Source organism: Hyla sarda, chromosome 1 (assembly GCF_029499605.1).
Source record: "Hyla sarda isolate aHylSar1 chromosome 1, aHylSar1.hap1, whole genome shotgun sequence".
NCBI classification, from domain to species: domain Eukaryota; kingdom Metazoa; phylum Chordata; class Amphibia; order Anura; family Hylidae; genus Hyla; species Hyla sarda.
In genome coordinates, this window is record NC_079189.1 from 135,924,460 (window position 1) to 135,944,009 (window position 19,550).

Consider the following 19,550-nt stretch of genomic DNA (forward strand, 5'->3'; position numbering starts at 1 on the left):
GACTGGAGCTGGCTGAAGCATCAGTAAACCATATATTGGATGAATGGCAATGGCACAGCCTTGAGGTGGCTGATGCATGAGGAGACCATATAGTGGCTAAATGACACAGCCTGGAGTTGGCTGAAGCATGAGGAGACCATAGAGTGGCTGAATGGCACAGCCTGGAGTTGGCTGAAGCATGAGGAGACCATATAGTGGCTGAATGGCACAGCCTGGAGTTGGCTGAAGCATGAGGAGACCATATAGTGGCTGAATGTCACAGCCTAGAGTTGGCTGAAGCATGAGGAGACCACATAGTGGGTGAATGGCACAGCCTGGAGATGGTGAAGCATGAGGAGACCATATAGTGTCCGAATGGCACAGCCTGGAGTTGTCTGAAGCATGAGGAGACCATATATTGGCTGAATGGCACATCCTGGAGGTGATGAAGCATGAGGAGACCATATAATGGCTGCATGGCACAGCCTGGAGTTGGCAGAAGTATGATGAGATGATATAGTGGCATCACTAAACCATGTAGTTTCTGAATGAAACAGACTGGAGCTGGCTGAAGCATCAGTAAACCATATATTGGATGAATGGCACAGCCCTGAGGTGGCTGATGCATGAGGAGACCATACAGTGGCTGAATGACACAGCCTGGAGTTGGCTGAAGCATGAGGAGACCATAGAGTGGCTGAATGGCACAGCCTGGAGTTGGCTGAAGCATGAGGAGACCATATAGTGGCTGAATGGCACAGCCTGGAGTTGGCTGAAGCATGAGGAGAACATATAGTGTCTGAATGGCACAGCCTGGAGTTTGTGGAAGCATGAGGAGACCATATAGTGGCTAAATGGCACAGCCTGTAGGTGGCTGAAGCATGAGGAGACCATATAGTGGCTGAATGTCACAGCCTAGAGTTGGCTGAAGCATGAGGAGACCACATAGTGGCTGAATGGCACAGCCTGGAGATGGTGAAGCATGAGGAGACCATATAGTGTCCGAATGGCACAGCCTGGAGTTGTCTGAAGCATGAGGAGACCATATATTGGCTGAATGGCACATCCTGGAGGTGATGAAGCATGAGGAGACCATATAGTGGCTAAATGGCACAGCCTGTAGGTGGCTGAAGCATGAGGAGACCATATAGTGGCTGAATGTCACAGCCTAGAGTTGGCTGAAGCATGAGGAGACCACATAGTGGCTGAATGGCACAGCCTGGAGATGGTGAAGCATGAGGAGACCATATAGTGTCCGAATGGCACAGCCTGGAGTTGTCTGAAGCATGAGGAGACCATATATTGGCTGAATGGCACATCCTGGAGGTGATGAAGCATGAGGAGACCATATAGTGGCTGTATGGCACAGCCTGGAGTTGGCAGAAGTATGATGAGACGATATAGTGGCATCACTAAACCATGTAGTTGCTGAATGACACAGACTGGAGCTGGCTGAAGCATCAGTAAACCATATATTGGATGAATGGCAATGGCACAGCCTTGAGGTGACTGATGCATGAGGAGACCATATAGTGGCTGAATGACACAGCCTGGAGTTGGCTGAAGCATGAGAAGAGACCATATCGTGGTTGAATGAGACAGCCTGGAGGTGGCAGCGTCAGCATCAGGAGTCCTGAAAGTGACCCGGAGAGTGGTGCGGTGGGTGGCAATACCAGTACCCGGTGATGAAGGTGGGTGAAAAAAGGTCTGATGCGGAGGAATGTTTTTACGGGGGAGCAGCACCTCAACCCCTTAACCCCTTAAGGACTCAGGGTTTTTCCGTTTTTGCACTTTCGTTTTTTCCTCCTTACCTTTTAAAAATCATAACCCTTTCAATTTTCTACCTAAAAATCCATATTATGGCTTATTTGTTGCGTCGCCAATTCTACTTTGCAGTGACATTAGACATTTTACCCAAAAATGCACGGCGAAACGGAAAAAAAAAATAATTGTGCGACAAAATCGAAAAAAAACGCCATTTTGTAACTTTTGGGGGCTTCCGTTTCTACGCAGTGCATATTTTGGTAAAAATTACACCTTATCATTATTCTGTAGGTCCATACGGTTAAAATGATACCCTACTTATATAGGTTTGATTTTGTCGCACTTCTGGAAAAAATCATAACTACATGCAGGAAAATTTATACGTTTAAAAATGTCATCTTCTGACCCCTATAACTTTTTTTATTTTTCCACGTACAGGGTGGTATGAGGACTAATTTTTTGCGCCGTGATCTGAAGTTTTTATCGGTATGATTTTTGTTTTGATCTGACTTTTTGATCACTTTTTATTCATTTTTTAATGGTATAAAAAGTGACCAAAATACGCTTTTTTGGACTTTGGAATTTTTTTGCGCGTACGCCATTGACCGTGCAGTTTAATTAATGATATATTTTTAAAGTTCGGACATTTACGCACGCGGCGATACCACATGTTTATTTTTTTTACACTGTTTTATTTTTTTTATGGGAAAAGGGGGGTGATTCAAACTTTTATTAGGGAAGGGGTTAAATGACCTTTATTAACACTTTTTAAAAAATTTTTTTTTTGCAGTATTATAGGTCCCATAGGGACCTATAACACTGCACACACTGATCTCTCATCCTGATCACAGGCGTGTATTAACACGTCTGTGATCAGTGTTATCGGCGCTTGACTGCTCCTGCCTGAATCTCAGGCACGGAGCAGTCATTCGCCGATCGGACACCGAGGAGGCAGGTAAGGGCCCTCCCGGTGTCCGGTCAGCTGTTCGGGACGCCGCGATTTCACCGCGGCGGTCCCGAACAGCCCGACTGAGCAGCCGGGTCACTTTCACTTTCACTTTAGAAGCGGCGGTCAGCTTTGACCGCCGCTTCTAAAGGGTTGATACCGCACATCGCCGCGATCGTCGATGTGTGGTATTAGCCGCGGGTCCCGGCCGTTGATGAGCGCCGGGACCGACACGATATGATGCAGGATCGCGGCGCGATCCCGCCTTCATATCACGGGAGCCGGCACAGGACGTAAATATACGTCCTGCGTCGTTAAGAGGTTAAGCACCCAGCCCATTTTCACCTTAAGGGACGCGAGCATTTTTTGCACATCTGACCACTGTCACTTTAAACATTAATAACTCTGTGATGCTTTTACTTATATATTTGATTCTGAGATTGTTTTTTCGTGACATATTCTGCTTTAACATAGTGGTAAATTTTCGTTGATACTTGCATCATTTCTTGGTGAAAAAATCCAAAATATCATGAACATTTGGAAAATTTTGCATTTTGCTTACTTTGAAGCGCTCTGCTTGTAAGCAAAATAGACATACTAAATAAATTATATATTAATTCACATACACAGTATGTCTACTTTATGTTTGCATCATAAAGTTGCCATGTTTTTACTTTTGTAAGACATCAGAGGGTTTCAAACTTCAGCAGCAATTTTCCAATTTTTCACAAAATGTTTAAAATCTGAATTTTTTAGGGACCAGTTCAGTTTTGAAGTGGATTTTAGGGTTCTTCACATTAGAAATACCCCATAAATTACCCCATTATAAAAACTGCCCTCAAAGTATTCAAAATGACATTCAGAAAGTTTGTTAACCCATTAGGTGTTTCACAGGAATAGCAGCAAAGTGAAGGAAAAAACTCAAAATCTTGCATGCCACATTTAGGAAGCCCCTATGGTGCCATAACAGCAAAAAAAACTACACCCCTCAAGGCACGTAACAAAGGGTCCAGTGAGTCATAACACCCCACAGGTGTTTGACGACTTTTCGGTAAAGTCGGATGTGTAAATGAAAAATTCCCCCCCCCCCAAATTTACCATTTTTATAAGAGGTAATAGGAGAAAAAGCCCCCCCCAAAAAAATAAAAATAAAAGTGTAACCACTTTACTGAGTATCGAAATACCCCATATGTAGACGTCATGTACTCTGCTGGCGCACTTCAATGCCCAGAAGTGAAGGAGTTACATTTGGCTTTTGGAGAGAGAATTTTGCTCAAATGGTTTTTGGGGTGCCTGTCACATTTAGGAAGCCCCTAAGGTGCCATAACAGCAAAAAAACATATGGCATGCTATTTTGGAAACTACAAAAAGGTCAGTCTCTCCACATTTTTCGTGGACAGACAAGTTCTCCTTGGCCCCTGCCGCACTAAACACCCGCTTTGATGGCACACTACTGACCGGGCAGGACAGCTTTTCCAGGGCAAACTCTGCTGGTTGCGGCCACAAATCAAATTTGGCTGCCCAGAAGTCCAGTGGATCTTCAAGGTGTGTTGGCATGGGCATGTCAAGGTATGCCACCACCTGCTGGTTCAGGTCCTGCTCCAGGTCTACCTGCTGCTGACAAGTTGCTTCACTATGCGGGTGAAGAAAGATACTCATCAGCGACTGTAGACTCAGGCTGCTGCTGATGGAGCTGGTACTGCTCCGGCCACCCCACCCCTCCCCAGCAGCCATGGCAGTGGAAGGTGAGCGCAGGGGGCCCCCCGATTCAGACCTGCGAGAGGATGGACAATGGTGCTGATAGGCATCGGCCAACTAACTACATAGAATGCCTCTGTAGTAGGTCAGTTTGTCCTTTTTCTAAGTGGGTGTAAAAAAGGCCCCTATTTTGTGGCAGTAGCGAGGGTCCAATAAGGTGGAGAGCCAGAAGTCATCCTGCTGCCGAATGGTGACAATTCGGCTGTCACTACGTAAGCAAGTGAGCATATATCGTACCATTTGTACAAGTGACTCGGAGGGACTCCTTGTCTCTATCTCTATTGCATACTGCTATGGTGTGTCTGGCTCCTCTGTCTCGCCTTCCTCTTAATCCTCTAGCTCCTCTGGCTGCTCCTGCCCCTCCTCTCCTGTCAGATTATTAGAAAAAACGCCCATTTGGGGAAACCTAAAGTGTGCTCCACTGTGCCCCTCCCCCTCACAGGTTTCATGTGGCCGTGAGTTGTAGGTGCCACATCTCCATTGCCCTGACCAGCCATCGTTTCCAACATGCATGTAAGAAATGAAACAGTGGAATGACATCGTTCATCCCATAATCCTTGTGATGTACTAATAATGTGGCTTACTCATAGGGCCTGAGCAAACTGCAGGTGTCACGTATGAGCTGCAACTGGGGAGTACTCCTATCCGCTTGGATCATCAAGAATTCGGTGATGGCTTTTCTCTGTTCGTATAGCTGGTAAAACATATGGAGGGTGAAATCCCAACATGTGGCAACGAGGCAAATCAGACTATTGTTGGCGATACGGTTCTGATGCTGCAGCTCAAGAAGGGTGTGCTTTGCGGTGTACAAGTGGCTGAAGTGCATGCAACGTTTCCTTCCCATTGTTAGGATGTCTTGCAAATGGGGGAAACACTTCAAGAACTGCTTGACAACCAGATTGCATATGTGTGCCATGCAGGGCACATGGCTCAGCCTTCCTAGATGCAGCGCAGACAAGATATTCTTCCCGTTGTCGGTCACCATGGTTCCCATTTCCAGTTTTCGTGGACTAAGCCACGCTCCTATTTCTTTACAAATGACTTTTAGCAGTTCCTACCCTGTGTGACTCCGTTCACCAAGGCAAACCATGTGAAGAACAGCGTGACACCGGCCTGCCCTGTACACATGGTATGCTGAAGGGGCACTGAGACTTGTCTGGGCAGTGGAGGCGGAGGACACGGTGGAGGATGAGTCGGAGTCGCACACTGTCACAGGACCAACGGCCTGAGAGCATGGAGGAGGAAGCGGCATGACCTGTAAAAGTTGGTGTTGTGGCTGTTCAGGAACCACCTTCACCCAGTGAGCCGTAAAGGACATGTATTGTCCTTGAACATAGTAAAAGCTCAAGACATTGGTGCTGCCGTTCACTTTGGTACACAGCGAGAGACTCAAGGACTGGCCCACCTTCTCTTCCACAAAATTGTGCTGGGACGGTACTGCCTTCTTCACAAAGAAATGACAGCTTGGCACTCTCCACCTCGGCTCAGCACAAGCCATCAGTTTTCAGAAAGGTGCAGAGTCCACCAATTGAAAAGGGAGGGCCTGCAGCACCAGCAACATAGACAGGAGCATATTCAGCTTCTGCGCCGTAGGATGAGTGGGCACATACTGTTTTCTCTTGGACATGGCTTGCGCAGATAGATTGTTGGCGGAATGACTGATTCAAAGTAGGAGGAGCAGGAGCATCTGTAGAGGCAGAAGGAGATTATGACACACAGCTCCCTTCGGCTGAGGTGGTGGAACCTTGGCTGGCTGAAAGAGGGAGCAGCATGCCATTGGGTGATGCAGCAGGCTGGACCACTACATCGGAGCCACGGTTCTCAGAGGCCGTTTTATGGTGGCGCAGCATATGTTGACGCAGGGCCGTCGTGCCAACATTGGGACCCTAACCACGGTTCACCTTCTGCCGACACATCTTGCATGTGGCTTTGTTAACCTTACCTGGATGCTTGATGAAAAACTGCCGCACCACCGAGTAGCTGATTTACCCTCCAACAGTCCGCACTAATTGACTGCTACTGCCTCCGTCTCCAGGAACCCCTGTTCCACTACCTCCCGGGTAGGTAGGCTGCCACAAAGCAGGTGGTCTCCCCTGGGCACGTTTGGCTCCAGAATTTCCTCTTCTGCTACCATGCTGACTTCCAACTAGTGTTGAGCGGCATAGGCCATATTCGAATTCGCGAATATTCGCGAATATATGGACGAATATTCGTCATATATTCGCGAATATTCGCATATTCGTTATATTCTCGTTTTATTTTCGCGTATACGAAAATACGTGCATGCGAAAATTTGTATATGTGGAAATTCGCATATGCGAAAATTAGCTAACGTTAATTTTCGTATATGCGAAGTTTCGCATATGTGAATTTTCGCATATGCGAATTTTCGCACGCCAGTCTCACACAGTAGTATTACAGCCTTCTTTACACCACACAAGCTGGAAGCAGAGAGGGGTGATCACTGTGATGTGTACTGTGAAGAAAAAAAAAAAAAAAAAAAAACGAATATTCGTAATTACGAATATATAGCGCTATATTCGCGAAATTCGCGAATTCGCGAATATGCGATATTCGCGAATAATATTCGAATTGCGAATATTCGCGAGCAACACTACTTCCAACCATGCTACCAACTTGCTTGCTCAGCTGCTGCCTCAAGGGCAACCTGCAACCCTCTTCTCCTGATGATGATTAAGCCCCTTCTGCACCCGGATCCCAATTGCAATTGGCTTCATCATCATCGAGTTGTGTCTGCACGTCACTGATGTCCTCCTCAGGTTCCTCAACAGTGTCTGATTCAGGACCCTGAACGCTGGCAATACCACCTCCCACGTCACTCTCCTCATCACTACTTGCCCGTCTAGCGGAGGAAGCGGCAGATGTCTCCTCCACTTCTTCTCTGGGCAATAGCTAATGACTGTCCTCTATTAGATCATCCTCACTGAATAGTGAAGCTGAACCCACAGCAAAAGATACTTCTTTAGCGGAAGGGAACAGCATAGGACAGATGCAATGGGAGGACAGGGCCTGCTCCCGGGCCATGCCAACTGAGGGTTTTGTCTGAGGAACCCACTGACTGTTGACTGGGGGTATAAAATGTCACTTGTGATGAAGTGGATGACCGTGTTAACCAATCGATGATGGCAGATGGGTTGCTGATCAAGACATGACCGCTAGCTGATGGCGGGAGCTCAGGCCTTTTGCTGCGACTCATGCTGTCACTCTCCCCTAGTCTGCTGCAACCTCCTCCTGCACCTGATGAATTTTGGCCTCTGTAACTCCTCTGTGCACGCCCTGGCACTTCTCTGCCTGACTAAGTGCGTTTATGAGTAAAGTGAAATACTCTTCACTATGCTTAAAACAGTATTTGTCTAGAACAGCAGCAGGTGTATACTTTTGGCTGTCCTTTCACAGTATCTAGGCCCTTGACAGATTAACAGCTACAAAATAGTACACTACTTAGATGTAGGTATGTGGTATGCACTTATGAGGGCAGAAAAATGCACTACAGTACGCTTAGAAATTTTTATTTTTGCACAACACCAGCAGTACACAACAGTGCTGCAGCACACAGTCGCTGTGTACTAAACCAAAAATTGCACTCTCTCACAGACTATTAGGAATGGACTGCTGAGTATGTATTATACCGTCTACAGACTAGTATAACCAGCAGACCATTTGTTGTGGAACAAAGAGGGCAGAAAAATGCGCTACAGTATGTTTAAAAAAACGTATTGGAGTAAAACACTAGCCAGTGACTACTTTTACCTGGACTTTCACAGTATCTAGGAGCTTGACAGATTACCGGCTACAAAACTGTGCACTACTTAGATGTCGGTATGTGGTATGCACTTATGGGGCAGAAAAATGCGCCACAGTATGCTTAAAAAAACTTATTTTTGCACAACACCTGCAGTACACAACAGTGCTGCAGCACAAAAAAGCTGTGTACTAAACACGAAATTGCACTCTATCAAAGACTGTTAGGAATGGACTACTGGTTATTATACCGTCTACAGACTAGTATAAACGTGACCAGCAGCAAATGCACAATAGTAACTGTATGATATCATTAGGACATCATGGATGTCTGAAAGTTATCAGAGATACTAAAGTGACTACGGCTTCTTATATGATGTCCACAAGACAAGATAATCAAAAAAGCGCAAAGGAGTCATTTAATTGAAATATAAAATATATATGATTTTATTGATATATATTAAAAACATACAATTCATAAAACATGAAAAATGGGGGGAGAGAAACTACAACCACTGGAGGAGGTTAGACAAAAAGGGGCAACACTACCTGCTTGTGCATCAATTCATAACAATAGATAATGTGCATAACTGGTGAACAAATTTAAAGTGCACAATAGGGGCTTGTAACAGCTTCCATAAAGTGCATTAACATAAGCAGACACCAGCATACATACCAAAGTGCAAATGTAGAAATATAATGTCAAAACCAAGCAGGAGTGACGCCACCCCAACGTTCGTTTTGGCGATACCTTTGTCCTGGGGGTGTGTCTACAGACTAGTATAACCAGCAGATGATTTGTTGTGGAACAAAGACACGGAAAAATTATTCCTTTCTCCTCTGCTAAGGTTTATGAAGTTGAGGTAGCTTGTTGGAATGTATGATGCAACACACAGCTATCTGTCCCTCTCTCTAATACAATGCTAAAGAAAGTGACTGGGAGGTTAATTGCTGCAGTAAAAATACTTTTCAGTGAAAAAAACACTGCTCTGTGTCCAACAGAATGCTGATGAGACTAGCAGGTGAAACGCTGCTGGAAAAAAGCTTTTCTGTGTGACACACACACACAGGCTGTCCGTCCTATCTCTCTGCAGTGTAATTAATGAAGTGACTAGCCAGAATATGGCTGCCGATTATGTAGGGCTGTGACATGACAGAGGTGACTGGTTGCTGATAGGCTGCATCCTGCATGCGATTGAGGGTTATCCCACCTACCTTTTTCCCACCTTCCCAAAGTTCCTTGCCCCATGTCCTAACATGTGGACCCACCATTTTAGATGCCCTGGAGCCTGGACTGCACTAAATGGAGTTTAATGAAGCGATTGGCACAATAGAATTGCGGCGATATTCACATTCGTTGCGAATCGAAATTCGGATTTGTCAGCTTCGATTTGCTTATCTCTACCCAGCATGCTGGGATTTGTAGTTTTGCAACATCTGGAGGGCCACAGTTTGGAAATCACTGTGCGGTGGTCTATAAAGCTGTCTCGGCATGCTGGGAGTTGTATTTGCGTGCCTCCAGCTGTTGCATAACTACAACTCCCAGCATGCCTTTCGGCGATCAGTACATGCTGGGAGTTCTAGTTTTGCAACAGCTGGATGCACTCTGGTTGGAAAATACTGAGTCAGGTAACAGAACCTAACTCAAGGTTTTCCAACCAGCTGTTGCAAAAGTTAAACTCCCAGCAAGAACGTTCTGTCAGTGCATGCTGGGAGTTGTAGTTTTGCAACAGCTGGAGGTTTGCCCCCCCCCCCCCCCCCGATGTGAATGTACAGGGTACATCCACATGGGCGGGGGTTTACAGTGAGTTTCCTGCTTTAAGTTTGAGCTGTGGCAAATTTTCCACTGCAGCTCAAACTCCTAGCGGGAAACTCACCGTAAACCCCAATACCCCCACCTGTGTGAATGTACCCCAAAGAGACTACACCACATTACACATAATAAAGGGTAAAACATTACATATACACACACGTACACTGTCGCCCCCCCCCCCAATAAAAATGAAAATCGTAACGCACAACACTGTTTCCAAAACGAAGCCTCCAGCTGTTGCAAAACAACAACTCCCAGCATTTCCTGACAGCCAAAGACTGTGCAGGCATTCTGAGAGTTTAGCAACCACTGGAGGCCCCCTGTTTGGGAATCACTGGTGTAGAATATTTTTGGTAGCGGAGGCTATTGTAACGCTTGCATCCGAGTCCACCCCTATGCAAATCCCTAAGTTAGGCCTCAAATGCTCATGGCGCTCTCTCACTTCGGAGCCCTGTCATATTTCGAGGATACAGTTTAGGGCCACATATATGAATTTCCGTATTTGGGAGCAATTGCGTTACAAATTTTGGGGGGCATTTTCTCCTTTTACCCCACATGAAAAGGAAAAGTTGGGGTCTACACCAGCCTTTTAGTGTAAAAAAAATAAAAATGTTTACACAAACATGCTGGTGTTGCCCCATACTTTTCATTTCCACAAGAGGAAAAAGGAAAAAAAGACCCACAAAATTTGTAAGGCAATTTCTCCTGACTATGGAAATACCCCATATGTGTACATAAAATGCTCTGCAGGCGCACAACAGTGCTCAGGAGTGAGAGCGCACTATGTACATTTGAGGCCTAAATTGGTTATTTGCACAGGGGTGGCTGATTTTACAGCAGTTTTGACATAAACTCAAAATAAATAAATACCAATGTGTGACCCCATTTTGCAAACTACACCCCTCAAGGGGTAAAGTGAGCCTTAACCCCTTTAGGACCAGGCCATTTTACACCTTAGGACCAGAGCGTTTTTTGAACATCTGACCACTGTCATTTTAAACATTAATAACTCTGGAATGCTTTTAGTTATCATTCTGATTCCGAGATTGTTTTTTTCGTGACATATTCTACTTTTACATGGTGGAAATTTTTTGTGGTAACTTGCATCCTTTCTTGGTGAAAAATCCCAAAATTTGATGAAAATTTTTTAAATTTTGCATTTTTCTAACTTTGAAACTCTCTGCTTGTAGGGAAAATGGATATTCCAAATATTTTTTTTATTCACATAAACAATATGTCTACTTTATGTTTGCATCATAAAATTGACAAGTTTTTACTTTTGGAAGACATTAAAGGGCTTCAAAGTTCAGCAGCAATTTTCCAATTTTTCAAACTCACTATTTTTCAGGGACCAGTTCAGGTTTGAAGTGGATTTGAAGGGTCTTCATAATAGAAATACCCATAAAATACCCCATTATAAAAACTGCACCCCCTAAAGTATTCAAAATGACATTCAGTCAGCATTTTAACCCTTTAGGTGTTTCACAGGAATAGCAGCAAAGTGAAGGAGAAAATTCACAATCTTCATTTTTTACACTTGCATGTTCTTGTAGACCCATTTTTTGCATTTTTACAAGGGGTAAAAGGAGAAAATGTATACTTTTATTTGTAGCCCAATTTCTCTCGAGTAAGCACATACCTCAAATGTCTATGTAAAGTGTTCGGCGGGCGCAGTAGAGGGCTCAGAAGCGAAGGAGCGACAAGGGGATTTTGGAGAGTACGTTTTTCTGAAATGGTTTTTGGGGGGCATGTTGCATTTAGGAAGCCCCTATGGTGCCAGAACAGCAAAAAAAAACTCACATGGCATACCATTTTGGAAACTAGACCCCATGAGGAACGTAACAAGGAATTAAGTGAGCCTTAATACCAAACAGGTGGTTCACGACTTTTGCATATGTAAAAAAAAAAAAAATCACTAAAATGTGTGTTTTCCCCCCAAATTTCACATTTTTGCAAGGGTTAATAGCAGAAAATACCCCCCAAAATTTGTAACGCCATCTCTTCTGAGTATGGAGGTACCCCATAAGTTGACCTGAAGTGCACTCCGGGCGAACTACAATGCTTAGAAGAGAAGGAGTCATATTTGGCTTTTTGAGAGCAAATTTTGCTCGGGGGACATGTCACATTTAGGAAGCCCCTATGGTTCCAGAACAGCAAAAAAACAAAACACATTGCATACCATTTTGGAAACTAGACTCCTTGAGGAACGTAACAAGAAATAAAGTGAGACTTAATACCCCACAGGGGTTTGACAACTTTTGCATATGTAAAAAAAAAAATGTTTTTCACTAAAATGTGTGTTCCCCCCCCCCAAATTTCACATTTTTGCAAGGGTTAATAGCAGAAAATACCCCCCAAAATTTGTAACCCAATTTGGAAATACCCCATGTGTGGACGTCAAGTGCCCTGCGGTCGAACTACAATGCTCAGAAGAGGAGGAGCGCCATTGAGCTTTTGAAGAGTGAATTTGTTTGGAATGGTAGTCAGGGGCCATGTGCATTTACAAAGCCCCCTGTGGTGCCAGAACAGTGGACCCCCCACATGTGACCCCATTTTGGAAACTACACCCCTCACAGAATTTAATAAGGGGTGCAGTGAGTATTTACACCCCACTGGCATTTGACAGATCTTTGGAACAGTGGGCTGAGCAAATGAAAAATAAAATTTTTCATTTTCACGGACCACTGTTCCAAAAATCTGTCAGACACCTGTGGGGCGTAAATGCTCACTGCACCCCTTATTACATTACGTGAGGGGTGTAGTTTCCAAAATGGAGTCACATGTTGGGGGGTACATTGTTCTGGCACTATGGGGGCTTTGTAAACACACGTGGCCTTCAATTCCAGACACATTTTCTCTTCAAAATCCCAATGGCGCTTCTTCTGTTCTGAGCATTGTAGTTCGCCCGCCGAGCACTTTACATCCACATTTGGGGTATTTTCTTACTCAGAAGAAATGGGTTACAAATTTTGGGGGGCTTTTTTCCTATTTTCCCTTGTGAAAATGAAAAATTTAGGGTAACACCAGCATTTTAGTAAAAAAAAAGTAATTTTTTTCATTTTCCCATCCAACTTTAACGAAAATTTGTCAAACACCTGTGGGGTGTTAATGCTCACTATACCCCTTGTTACATTCCGTGAGGAGTGTAGTTTCCAAAATGGGATCACATGTCGGTATTTATTTTTTTGCGTTTATGTCAGAACCGCTGTAAAATTAGCCATCCCTGTGCAAATCACCAATTTAGGCTTCAAATGTACATAGTGCGCTCTCACTCCTGAGCCTTGTTGTGTGTCCTCAGAGCATTTTATGCCCACATATGGGGTATTTCCATACTCAGGAGAAATTGCTTTACACATTTTGGGGGTCTTTTTTTCCTTTTACCTCTTGTGAAAATAAAAAGTAAAGGGCAACACCAGCATGTTAGTGTAAAAATTTTTACAGGCTGGTGTAGACCCCAACTTTTCCTTTTCATAAGGGGTAAAAGGAGAAAAAGCCCCCAAAATTTGTAGTGTAATTTCTCCCGAGTACCGAGATACCCCATATGTGGCCCTAAACTGTTTCCTTGAAATACGACAGGGCTCCGAAGTGAGAGAGCGCCATGCGCATTTGAGGACTAAATTAGGGATTGCATAGGGGTGGACATAGGGGTATTCTATGCCAGTGATTCCCAAACAGGGTGCCTCCAGCTGTTGCTAAACTCCCAGCATGCCTGGACAGTCAGTGGCTGTCAAGAAATGCTAGGAGTTGTTGTTTTGTAACAGCTGGAGGCTCTGTTTTGGAAACACTGCCATACAATACGTTTTTAATTTTTATTGGGGGGGACAGTGTAAGGGTGTATATGTTGTGTTTTACCCTTTATTATGTGTTAGTGTAGTGTAGTGTTTTTAGGGTACATTTGCACTGGCGAAGGTTTACAGTGAGTTCCCTGCTAGGAGTTTGCGCTGCGGCGAAAAATTTGCCGCAGCTCATACTTGAAGCAGAAAACTTACTGTAAGCCTGCCCGTGTGAATGTACCCTGTGCGTTCACATGGGGGGGGGGCAAACCTCCAACTGTTTCAAAACTACAACTCCCAGCATGTACTGACAGACCGTGCATGCTGGGAGTTGTACTTTTGCAACAGCTGGAGGCACACTGGTTGGAAAACCTTCCGTTAGGTTCAATATTTTCCAACCAGTGTGCCTCCAGCTGTTGCAAAACTACAACTCCCAGCATGTACTAATCACCGAAGGGCATGCTGGGAGATGTAGCTTTGCAACAGCTGGAGAGATCGCAACTACAACTCCCAGCATGCTGGGATTTGCAGTTTTGCAACATCTGGAGAGCTACAGTATAGAGACCACTGCAAACTGTGGCACTCCAGATGCTGAAAAACTACAAATCTCAGCATGCCAAGACAGCAAACAGTTGTGTGGGCATGCTAGGAGTTGTAGTTTTGCAAGATCTGGAGGGCTATAGTTCAGAGACTACCATATGGGGTCCCAAACTGTAGCCCTTCAGCTGTTGCAAAACTACAACTCCCAGCATGCCCAAACAGCTGTCTGGGCATGCTGGGAGTTGTAGTTTTGAAACATCTGGAGTGCTACAGTATAGAGACCACTCGATAGTGGTCTCGGACTGCAGTCCTCCAGATGTTGCTAGGCAACTTAACGGCTTCCGTTGGATCCAGGGAGCTTGCTGCACGACATCGCCGCCCGCCGATCTCCGACGCCGATCATCGCCCGCAGCCTCCGCAGATCGGTAAGTGGACTCCGGCGCCGGTCCTCTGTCATTTCCCTGTTCTGCCCCGCCTATTGTGGGTGGGCAGAACGGGGAAAACTAAAGTTAACCCCCCCCGCCCCCGATCTGCTATTGGTGGTCGCGTCTAGACCACCAATAGCAGGAATAGGAGGGGTGGCACCCCTGCCACCTCACTCCTATCTCTTCAGGGGGATTGTGGGTGTCTTAGAGACCCGCGATCCCCCTTATATTCCGGGTCAACGGGTCACCATAGACCTATAATGACACAGAATCGGGCAAATCGCAAGTGTGAATTCACTTGCAATTTGCGGCGATAGTCGACATGTGGGGGTCCCTGGACCCCCTCGGCATTTGCCTGGGACGCCTGCTGAATGATTTCAGCAGGCGTCCGGTTTCGCAACCCGCACGGCTCGTGCGGGATGCGAAATTCGCTGGGACGTATGAGTACGTCCCTGGTCCTTAAGACCCAGGGCGCAGGGACGTACTCATACGTCCATGGTCCTTAACACCTTAAGGACGCAGGACGTAAATGTATGTCCTAGTGCGGTGGTACTTAACGCACCAGGACGTACATTTACGTCCTGTGCATAACCGCGGGCATCGGAGCGATGCCCGTGTCATGCGCGGCTGATCCTGGCTGCTAATCGCAGCCAGGGACCCGCCGGCAATGGCCGACGCCCGCGATCTTGCGGGCGTCCGCCATTAACCCCTCAGGTGCCGGGATCAATACAGATCCCGGCATCTGCGGCAGTGCGCGATTTAAATGAACGATTGGATCGCCCGCAGCGCTGCTGCGGGGATCCGATCATTCAGAACGCCGCACGGAGGTCCCCTCACCTTCCTGCTTTCGGCTCCCGGCGTCTTCTGCTCTGGTCTGTGATCGAGCAGACCAGAACAGAAGATCGCCGATAACACTGATCTGTTCTATGTCCTATACATAGAACAGATCAGTATTAGCAATCATGGTATTGCTATGAATAGTCCCCTATGGGGACTATTCAAGTGTAAAAAAAAAATGTAAAAAAATGTAAAAGTAAAAGTAAAAAAAAAGTGAAAAATCCCCTCCCCCAATAAAAAAGTAAAACGTCCGTTTTTTCCTATTTTACCCCCAAAAAGCGTAAAAAGTAAATTTTATAGACATATTTGGTATCGCCGCGTGTGTAAATGTCCGAACTATTAAAAGAAAATGTTGATGATCCCGTACGGTGAACGCGTGAACGTAAAAAAAAAAAAAGTCCAAAATGGTTACTTTTTTTAATACATTTTATTAAAAAAAATTCTAAAAAATTTATTAAAAGTTTTTTATATGCAAATGGGGTATCAAAAAAAAGTACAGATCATGGCGCAAAAAATGAGCCCTCACACCGCCGCTTATACGGAAAAATAAAAAAGTTATAGGTCATCAAAATAATTTTATGATATAATGAGTTAAGTCATTACAAAGGACAATTGGTCGTGCAAAAAACAAGCCCTCATACTAGTCTGTGGATGAAAATATAAAAGAGTTATGATTTTTAGAAGGCGAGGAGGAAAAAACGAAAACGTAAAAATAAAATTGTCTGAGTCCTTAACCTGTTAAGGACATAGGACGTTCTCTAACGTCCTCACTAACTGGGCTTTAATGCCCAAGGACGTTAGAGAATGTCCTGTTGTATTTCCGGTCTCTGCCGCTCGCCGGGCCGAGATCGGAACCGGATGCCTGCTGAAATCCTTCAGCAGGCATCCAGGGCAAACGCCGAGGGGGGCCATGTAGGGAAATCTCCCTTGCGATCTGCGGCGATCGGGTCTCTGGGACCCGGCCGCCCAGTAATTTCACATGATCCCGGCTGTCACAAACAGCCAGGACCATGCTGGAGCCTAGGAGCGAGGTGGCAAGCCTGCCACCTCCCCCGATCCCCTGCGATCCGTCGATTAACTAACCGACCAATCGCAAGGGGGGGGGGGGGGGGGCGGTTACTTCCTCCCGTCCTGCCCGGCCCCTTGAAGTCCGGAGAGGACGGGAGGAAGACCGGAGGACGCGGCGGGGGACGGGGGAGTGCTGGGGACCGGCCCCGGTACTTACCTCGTCCCTGAAGACCCGGATCCCAGCGAGGAAGATGGCGGCGGCGGCGACAGGTGAGTTCCTCTTCAGCCGCGGTCGGGCCCTTTACAGCAATGCACGTCGCCGTAAAACGACAAGCATTGCTGTAATGGGACCCTGTAAACTACAATTCCCAGCATGCCCAGACAGCCCTTGGCGTCTGGGCATGCTGGGAGTTGCAGTTTTGCAACATCTGGAGGACCACAGTTTGGAGACCACTGTGCCCTTCCAGATGTTGCAAAACTACACATCCTCAGCATGTCCTTACTGTCCAGGCATGCTGGGAGTTGTAGTTCTGTAACATCTGGCCCTTCAGATGTTGCAGAACTACAACTCCCAGCATGCCTGGACAGTTTTGGCATACTGGGAGTTGTAGTTTTGCAACATCTGGAAGGGCACAGATTGGGAACCACTGTATTAGTGGTCTGCAAACTGTAGTCCTCCAGATGTTGCAAAACTACAACTCCCAGCATGCTGGGAGTTGTAGTTCGGCAACATCTGGCTCTAAAGATGTTGCCGAACTACTACTCCCAGCATGCCTAAGAATGCTGGGAGTTGTGGTTTTGCAACAACTGGAGGCACACTGGTTGGGAAACATTGTCTGTTTCCTAACTCAGTGTTTCCCAACCGTGTGCCTCCAGCTGTTGCAAAACTATAACTACCAGCATGCACTGATAAACTGTGCATGCTGGGAGTTGTAGTTTTGTAACAGCTGGAGGTCCCCCCCCCCCCCCCCCCCGTGAATGTACAGGGTACTTTCACATGGGCAGGGGCTTACAGTGAGTATCATGCTGCAAGTTTGCGATGCAGAAAACTTTGCGCGGCAGCTCAAACTCGCAGCGGGAACTCGCTGTAATCCCCCGCCCGTGTGACTGTACCCTAAAAACACTACACTACACTAACACAAAATAAAATAAAAAGTAAAAAAACGCTACATATACACATACCCCTACACAGCCCCCCTCCCCTCCCAATAAAAATGAAAAACGTCCGGTACGCCACTGTTTCCAAAATGGAGCCTCCAGCTGTTGCAAAACAACAACTCCGAGTATTGCTGGACAGCCGTTGACTTTCCAAGCATGCTGGGAGTTTTGCAACAGCTGGAGGCACCCTGTTTGGGAATCACTGGCGTAGAATACCCCTATGTCCACCCCTAGGCAAATCCCTAATTCAGGCCTCAAATGCGCATGGCGCTCTTACTTTGGAGCCCTGTCGTATTTCAAGGCAACATAATAGGGCCACATATGGGGTATCGCCGTACTCGGGAGAAATTGTATTACAAATTTTGGGGTGATTTTTCTCCTTTAACCCCTTATGAAAAGGTGAAGTTGGGGTCTACAACAGCGTGTTAGTGTAAAAAAATATTTTTTTTACACTAACACGCTGGTGTTGCCCTATACTGTTCATTTTGACAAGAGGTAAAAGGGAAAAACGCCCCCAAAATTTGTAATGCAATTTCTCCCGAGTACGGAGATACCCCATAAGTGGGCGCAAAGTTCTCTGGGGGCGCACAACAAGGCCCAGAAGGGAGAGTGCACCATGTACATTTGAGGTGATTTGCACAGGGGTGGCTGATTGTTACAGCGGTTTTGACAAACGCAAAAAAAAAAAAACAAATGTGACCCCATTTCGGAAACTACACCCCTCACGGAATGTAATGAGGGGTGCAGTGAGAATTTACCCCCCACTGGTGTCTGACAGATCTTTGGAACAGTGGGCTGTGCAAATTAAACATTTTGTACAGCCCACTGTTCCAAAGTTCTGATAGACACCAGTGGGGGGTAAATGCTCACTGTACCCCTTGTTACGTTCCTCAAGGGGTCTAGTTTCCAAAATGGTATGCCATGTTGGGGTTATTTTGCTGTCCTGGCACCATAGGGGCTTTCTAAATGCGACATGCCCCCCGAGCAAAATTTGCTCTCCAAAAGCCAAATATGACTCCTTCTCTTCTGAGCATTGTAGTTCGCCCGTAGTGCACTTCAGGTCCACTTATGGGGTACCTTCATACTCAGAAGAGATGGGGTTACAAATTTTGGGGGGTATTTTCTGCTATTAACCCTTGCAAAAATGTGAAATTTGGGGGGAAACACACATTTTTGTGAAAAAAAATATATATTTTTTCACATATGCAAAAGTCGTGAAACCCCTGTGGGGTATAAAGGCTCACTTTATTCCTTGTTACGTTCCTCAAGGGGTCTAGTTTCCAAAATGGTATGCCATGTGAGGGTTTTTTGCTGTTGTGGCACCATAGGGGCTTCCTAAATGCGACATGCCCCCCGACCAAAATTTGCTCTCCAAAAGCCAAATATGACTCCTTCTCTTCTGAGCATTGTAGTTCGCCCGTAGTGCACTTCAGGTCCACTTATGGGGTACCTCCATACTCATAAGAGATGGGGTTACAAATTTTGGGGGGGTATTTTCTGCTATTAACCCTTGCAAAAATGTGAAATTTGTTGTGAAACACACATTTTAGTGAAAAAAAAAAATTTTTTTTACATTTGCAAAAGTCGTGAAACACCTGTGGGGTATTAAGGTTCACTTTAACCCTTGTTAGGTTCCTCAAGGGGGTCTAGTTTCCAAAATGGTATGCCATGTGGGGATTTTTTGCTGTTCTGGTACCATAGGGGCTTCCTAAATGCAACATGCCCCCCAAAAACCATTTCAGAAAAACGTACTCTCCAAAATCCCCTTGTCGCTCCTTCGCTTCTGA